Source organism: Triticum aestivum, chromosome 6D, assembly GCF_018294505.1.
Source record: "Triticum aestivum cultivar Chinese Spring chromosome 6D, IWGSC CS RefSeq v2.1, whole genome shotgun sequence".
Taxonomy (NCBI): domain Eukaryota; kingdom Viridiplantae; phylum Streptophyta; class Magnoliopsida; order Poales; family Poaceae; genus Triticum; species Triticum aestivum.
Window position 1 is genome coordinate 24,361,437 of NC_057811.1, and position 6,000 is coordinate 24,367,436.

Genomic DNA, 6,000 nt, shown 5'->3' on the forward strand with positions numbered 1-6,000 from the left:
CCGGTCATAAGCTCCCACGAGTTGCCATGCATGTGTGTGCTCCCGTGTTTCTTGTGCTGATGTGCATGCGCGCAGGCCGGTGAACAAAGCTGCAGCCGGAATCCCAGAGCACACGCATGCTATCGTTGACGCCGCGGCGCTCGCCGGCCCGGCGCCGGCACCAAGGGGCAGAACGAGCTCGTGGTGCGCGTGCTCGCCATCGGGAGAAAGCAGGACTTTGGCACTGGCCAAGCTGCGGCGCTTCTCTGGCGCTGCCCGGCTCCGGCGATGCTCCGGCTCTCGAGTGGGGTGGGCGGGTGGGTGGGAGAGAGAGGAAAAAGGAGGAGAGAGACGGGATGAGACAGATGGGTGGATGGCAAGTGGGCCAGCCGGCACATGCAGCCGGACAGAGGGGGCGAAGAGGGCACAAAGAGCGTCCGCTTTGTGTCCGCTTTTGACCCAAATTTTCCCATATTTGAGCCCAAAATGGGTTCGAGCGGACACCAAACGGACAGCAGGCGGACGCTGTGTCCGTTTGGGTCGCCCCGTTGTGTTATGTTTTGTGTCCGGTTAACCCAAACGGACAAAATGGGTCGCCCCATTGGAGTTGCTCTTAGGATTTGTATTTTGTAGGTCGTGGTGCGTCGTTGGGGTGGTGGGAGTGACGTCTGGGCGAATAAATCTGCCTCAACTCCACTCCCACACTGGCGATGCTCATCATAGCGGCGTCTCGGAGTTGATGGCATCGTGTGTTTGCCGATCCTTCAGATCGGTGGCGTTAGGGTTCATGGATGGTGTCGGTGAGGCGGCGGCGGTGACTCCATCAGGTGTGTCTCTCCTTCTGCTCTGTCCCTGTTGCTGCGGCGTTGTCTCTGACGTCATGGTGGAGCAGGGAGGTTTTGTCGTCCAGGAGTACGCGCAGACGGTTGTCTACGCAAGTGACAGCTGGAAGATGGTGCATCTTGTGCTGGGTTTGTGGTTGAAGGCTGGCAGTTCTTGTTTCACTAGTAGAAAACAGGGCTTTGGTTCGGGCAGGGCAAGCCCATTAGTCCCGGTTCAGTCACGAACCGGGACCCATGGAGGCATTCGTCCCGGTTCGTTAGCCCATGGGGTCGGCCGGGGCCTCGTGGGCATTGGTCCCGGTTCGTGGGGACCCATTTGTCCCGGTTCTAGGCACGAACCGGGACCAGTGTGCCTCACTCCTGGCCCACAACCATTGGTCCCGGTTCTAGGCACGAATCAGGACAAATGAGCTGCCTATATATACTCCATCGCCACAGCAGAGCACTCCACAGTGCTTTATTTTTTTCTGGCCGGCGAGGGGAGGGCATTTGGGTGCTCTAGCTCACCTCCTATGCACATGAGGTGTTCGATGAAATGTCTGAGCCACACTAGTTAATCTTTCTCCTCTCGAAACTCGACCTCCGAACTCCATTTTCCCCGAGATTTGTCCAGGATTAGCGGTCCGTCACGTACCGTCCCCGTCTTCACCGCCGTCGATCGCCCGCGCCGATCTCGTCACCGGCACCACCGTGGTGAGCCTCTTGTTCTTATCTTCTTTCTGAAAGAAAAAAATTCTTACTTCAGATAGATACTTGTCTAATTTTCTTACTTTTATTATTCCTTGTTATTATATAGTGCGATGGTTTTGGTATCCGCCCTCGTCGGCCCTCATCCTGTCTATGATTCGGATGTGGTATATATTATCTTTTTGTAACTATTTGGTTCATTTATTGTTTATGACAATTATGCCAACCAACGTGACATATATTTTATTTATCTAGGAGGTGGTTGAACCAGAAATTCCAACCGACCCTATTGTCGAGAGGTTAAATTTAGTTGAAGAAGAAAACAATTACTTGAAAGAAAAAATAAAAAAATGAGGAGGAGAAGATGATATTGGAGTTGCATGTTGCGGATGTCGTCGATGATCACAAGATCAAGATGGGTGCAATGCGGTTGAAGATTAGAAAGATTAGAAAATATGCCATTCATACCGAGGCTTGGTATCATTATGCAGTTGGATCAATTGTTACCTTGGTTGCGATTATGATCGCATTTCTTGTTGCATTGAAATGTTTTACATAATTTCAATATATGGTTTAATTAGATGCTCTGGAGAGCTATATATGTTGTTCAATGAGAACGATGTATGTACTTTGGTTTTAATGTGATGATGAACTTCTATTAATTTGGTCACTTATCAATTTCAGGGTCTTACAGCTCAAAATAATCAGTAAATGCATGAAAAATAACAAATGAAATCAGAAAGGGTTGAAAATTGATGATGTGGCTTTGAATAGTGCATTTTGAACACAGAAAAACTCTGGAGTTCAAATAAGTTAAAAAAAATGAAATCCCTTTGTAACAGACGAGTTTCCGTATGAAACCCTGATACTTCGAAAGAGATTGTCCGTTTTGTATACGAAGTGCATCCAGTTTTTGCCGTAACCCTCTCTACTTTCTTGCACATGCTATGTGGGTCAAATGATGATACCATGCCAACTTTCAACCTTTTCAGAGTTCATTTGAAATGCTTTTCAATTTCAGGGTCTTATAGCTCAAAATAATCAGTAAATACATGAAAAATAACAAATGAAGTCAGAAAGGGTTGAAAATTGATGATGTGGCTTTGAATGGTGCATTTTGAACACAGAAAAACTCTGGAGTTCAAATAAGTTCAAAAAAATAAAATCCCTTTGTAACAGACGAGTTTCCGTATGAAACCCTGATACTTCGAAAGAGATTGTCTGTTTTGTACAGGAAGTGCATCCAGTTTTTGCCGTAACCCTCTCTACTTTCTTGCACATGCTATCTGGATGAAATGATGATACCATTCCAACTTTCAACCTTTTCAGAATTCATTTGAAATGCTTTTCAATTTCAGGGTCTTATAGCTCAAAATAATCAGTAAATGCATGAAAAATAACAAATGAAGTCAGATAGGGTTGAAAATTGATGATGTGGCTTTGAATGGTGCATTTTGAACACAGAAAAACTCTGGAGTTCAAATAAGGTCAAAAAAATGAAATCCCTTTGTAACACACGAGTTTCCGTATGAAACCGTGATACTTCGAAAGAGATTGTCTGTTTTGTACACGAAGTGCATCTAGTTTTTGCCGTAACCCTCTCTACTTTCTTGCACATGCTATGTGGATGAAATGATGATACCATGCCAACTTTCAACCTTTTCAGAATTCATTGGAAATGCTTTTTCAATTTCAGGGTCATATAGCTCAAAATAATCAGTAAATGCATGAAAAATAACAAATGAAGTCGGAAAGGGTTGAAAATTCATGATGTGGCTTTGAATGGTGCATTTTGAACACAGAAAAACGATGGACTTCAAATAAGTTTAAAAAAATAAAATCCCTATGTAACAGATGAGTTTTCGTATGAAACCCTGATACTTCGAAAGAGATTGTCCGTTTTGTACACGAAGTGCATCCAGTTTTTGTCGTAACCCTCTCTACTTTCTTGCACATGCTATGTGGGTCAAATGATGATACCATGCCAACTTTCAACCTTTTCAGAGTTCATTTGAAATGCTTTTCAATTTCAGGGTCTTATAGCTCAAAATAATTAGTAAATACATGAAAACTAACAAATGAAGTCAGAAAGGGTTGAAAATTGATGGTGTGGCTTTGAATGGTGCATTTTGAACACACAAAAAGTCAGGAGTTCAAATAAGTTTTAAAAAATGAAATCCCTTTGTAACAGACGAGTTTCCGTATGAAATCCTGATACTTCGAAAGAGATTGTCCGTTTTGTACACGAAGTGCATCCAGTTTTTGACTAACCCTCTCAACTTTATTGCACATGCTATGTGGATGAAATGATGATACCATGCCAACTTTCAACCTTTTCAGAGTTCATTTGAAATGCTTTTCAATTTCAGGGTCTTATAGCTCAAAATAATCAGTAAATGCATGAAAAATTATGCATGAAAAATAACAAATAAAATAAATAAGTAACTAGAAACAAAATAATATAAACTTTAATAAAATATATAAGTAGAAACAAAATAAAATAAACTTTAATAACATTAATAAAATTTATGAAACAAAAATTATCAAAGTATTTTCTGTTCAAAACATTATAAGCAACCTCTAGTATTATTGAAACTAAAATTATATAAAATTGATGCAACTAAAATTACCGAAGTATTTTCTGTTCAGAATCATTAAAAGTAAAAAGAATTTTCATAAAGAACTTTTTTTGTTAGAAACTTTAATAGCAAAAAAATTATCATAAAGTAAAATAAATAAGTAATTAGAAACAAAATAAAATAAAATAAATAAGTTTTTTGTTGTAAGTAGAAACAAAACAAAATAAATAAAGCAAAAAAACAAAAAACAGGCAAAAAATAAAAAATATGCCACCTACTTGGCCACCACGGCATGAGTACGACTAGAAACCCATCGATGGGCCAGGATTCAGGCCCGCAGAAGGCCCAGTAGGCCCATCAGGCATAACAGTGACAATTAGGCCCATAAGCCTGCAATGGAGAGGAGCTCGAGAGGGGTGCGGCAGTGGGGCTTATAAACCACTGCGCGCCCCTCTCAACTAGCGAGGTGGGACTAAACTTTCAACGCGGGCACAGCAGCACAGGGCCTTTGGTCCCGGTTGGTGGCACCAACCGAGACTAAAGGGGTGCATTAGTACCGGTTCGTGGCACCAACCGGTACCAATGCCCCCCTTTAATCCCGGTTGGTGCCACCAACCGGGACCAAAGGCCGCCACTTCCCGCCCTTTGGGCTGCCGAAAACTGACCTTTGGTCACAGTTGGTGGCACCAACCGGGACTAAAGGGGGCATTGGTCCCGGTTCGTGGGACGGACCAGGAACAATGCTCTTTGTATATAAGTAGCACTTAGCAATTTTGCAGAGTTCATCACCACAGTTGCCCCCGACGACGCCGAGCACATCGACGCCGCCAGGCTGCCCGACGCCGCCCGCCGTCGCCCGCGCCCGTCGTCGCCGTCGCCCGCGCCCTCGCCGTCGCCGCGCCCTCGCCCGACGTCGTCGCCGCGCGCCGTCCCTGCCCCGATGCGCGCCGCCCCTGCCCCGACGCGCGCCGCCCCTGCCCCGACGCGCGCCGCCCCTGCCCCGCCGCTCGCCGCCCCTGCCCCGACGCCGTCGCCGCGCCACTCCCCGCGCCCCTGCTCGCCCCGACGCCGCCCGCCGCACGCTCCTCCCTCTATGAGCACCGCGCCTCTGCCGGCCCCGCCGCCGCGGTGCTATTTTTTTACTTATACATGCTATTTTTTTACATGTTTTTAGATTTTCATATATGTATGTATTTTTTAGATATATGTATTTTTTTTATGTACGTTCATATATGTATGTATGTATTTTTTACATGTTTTTTGTATGTATGTATGTATTTTTTTCAATTGTAATGATGTTTTAAAAATACATATATGCAAAAGTTAGATTTTTAGAAAAGTTTTATCTATATATGTTCTCTAATTTAGTACATTTTAGGTTAGTTTCATTTTTAGAAAAGTTTTATATATTTAGGAAGAAGGAATAGAAGGAAGAAGAAGGAAGAAGAAAAAGTTCTATATATGCAAAAGTTACATTTTTAGAAAAGTTTTATATATCTAGCTAGGAAAGGAAGAAGAAGAAAAAGAATGAGAGGAAAAAGGAAAATAAGAAGAGGAAGAAAGGAGAAGAAGAGGAGAGGAAGAAGATGAGAAATAAATAAGAAGAGGAAAGAAGAAGAAAAAGAAGAGGAGAAGAAGAAAGGAATAGAGGAGAAGAAGCTATTTTCTCTTCTTCTCCTCTATTCCTTTCTTCTTCTCCTCTTTTTTTTTCTTCTTTTTTTCTTCGATCTTCTCCTCTATTCCTTTCTTCTTCTCCTCTTTTTATTTCTTCTTCGTCTTCTTATTTTTTATCGGGTATGTCGTTGTTGATATACCCCGTCCCGATAACTTCAACACGAGGGGGGGTTCGATATACCCCCTCCCCGATAACATTATTTTCCAATGTATGTATGTCGTCGTTGTCGATATAACCC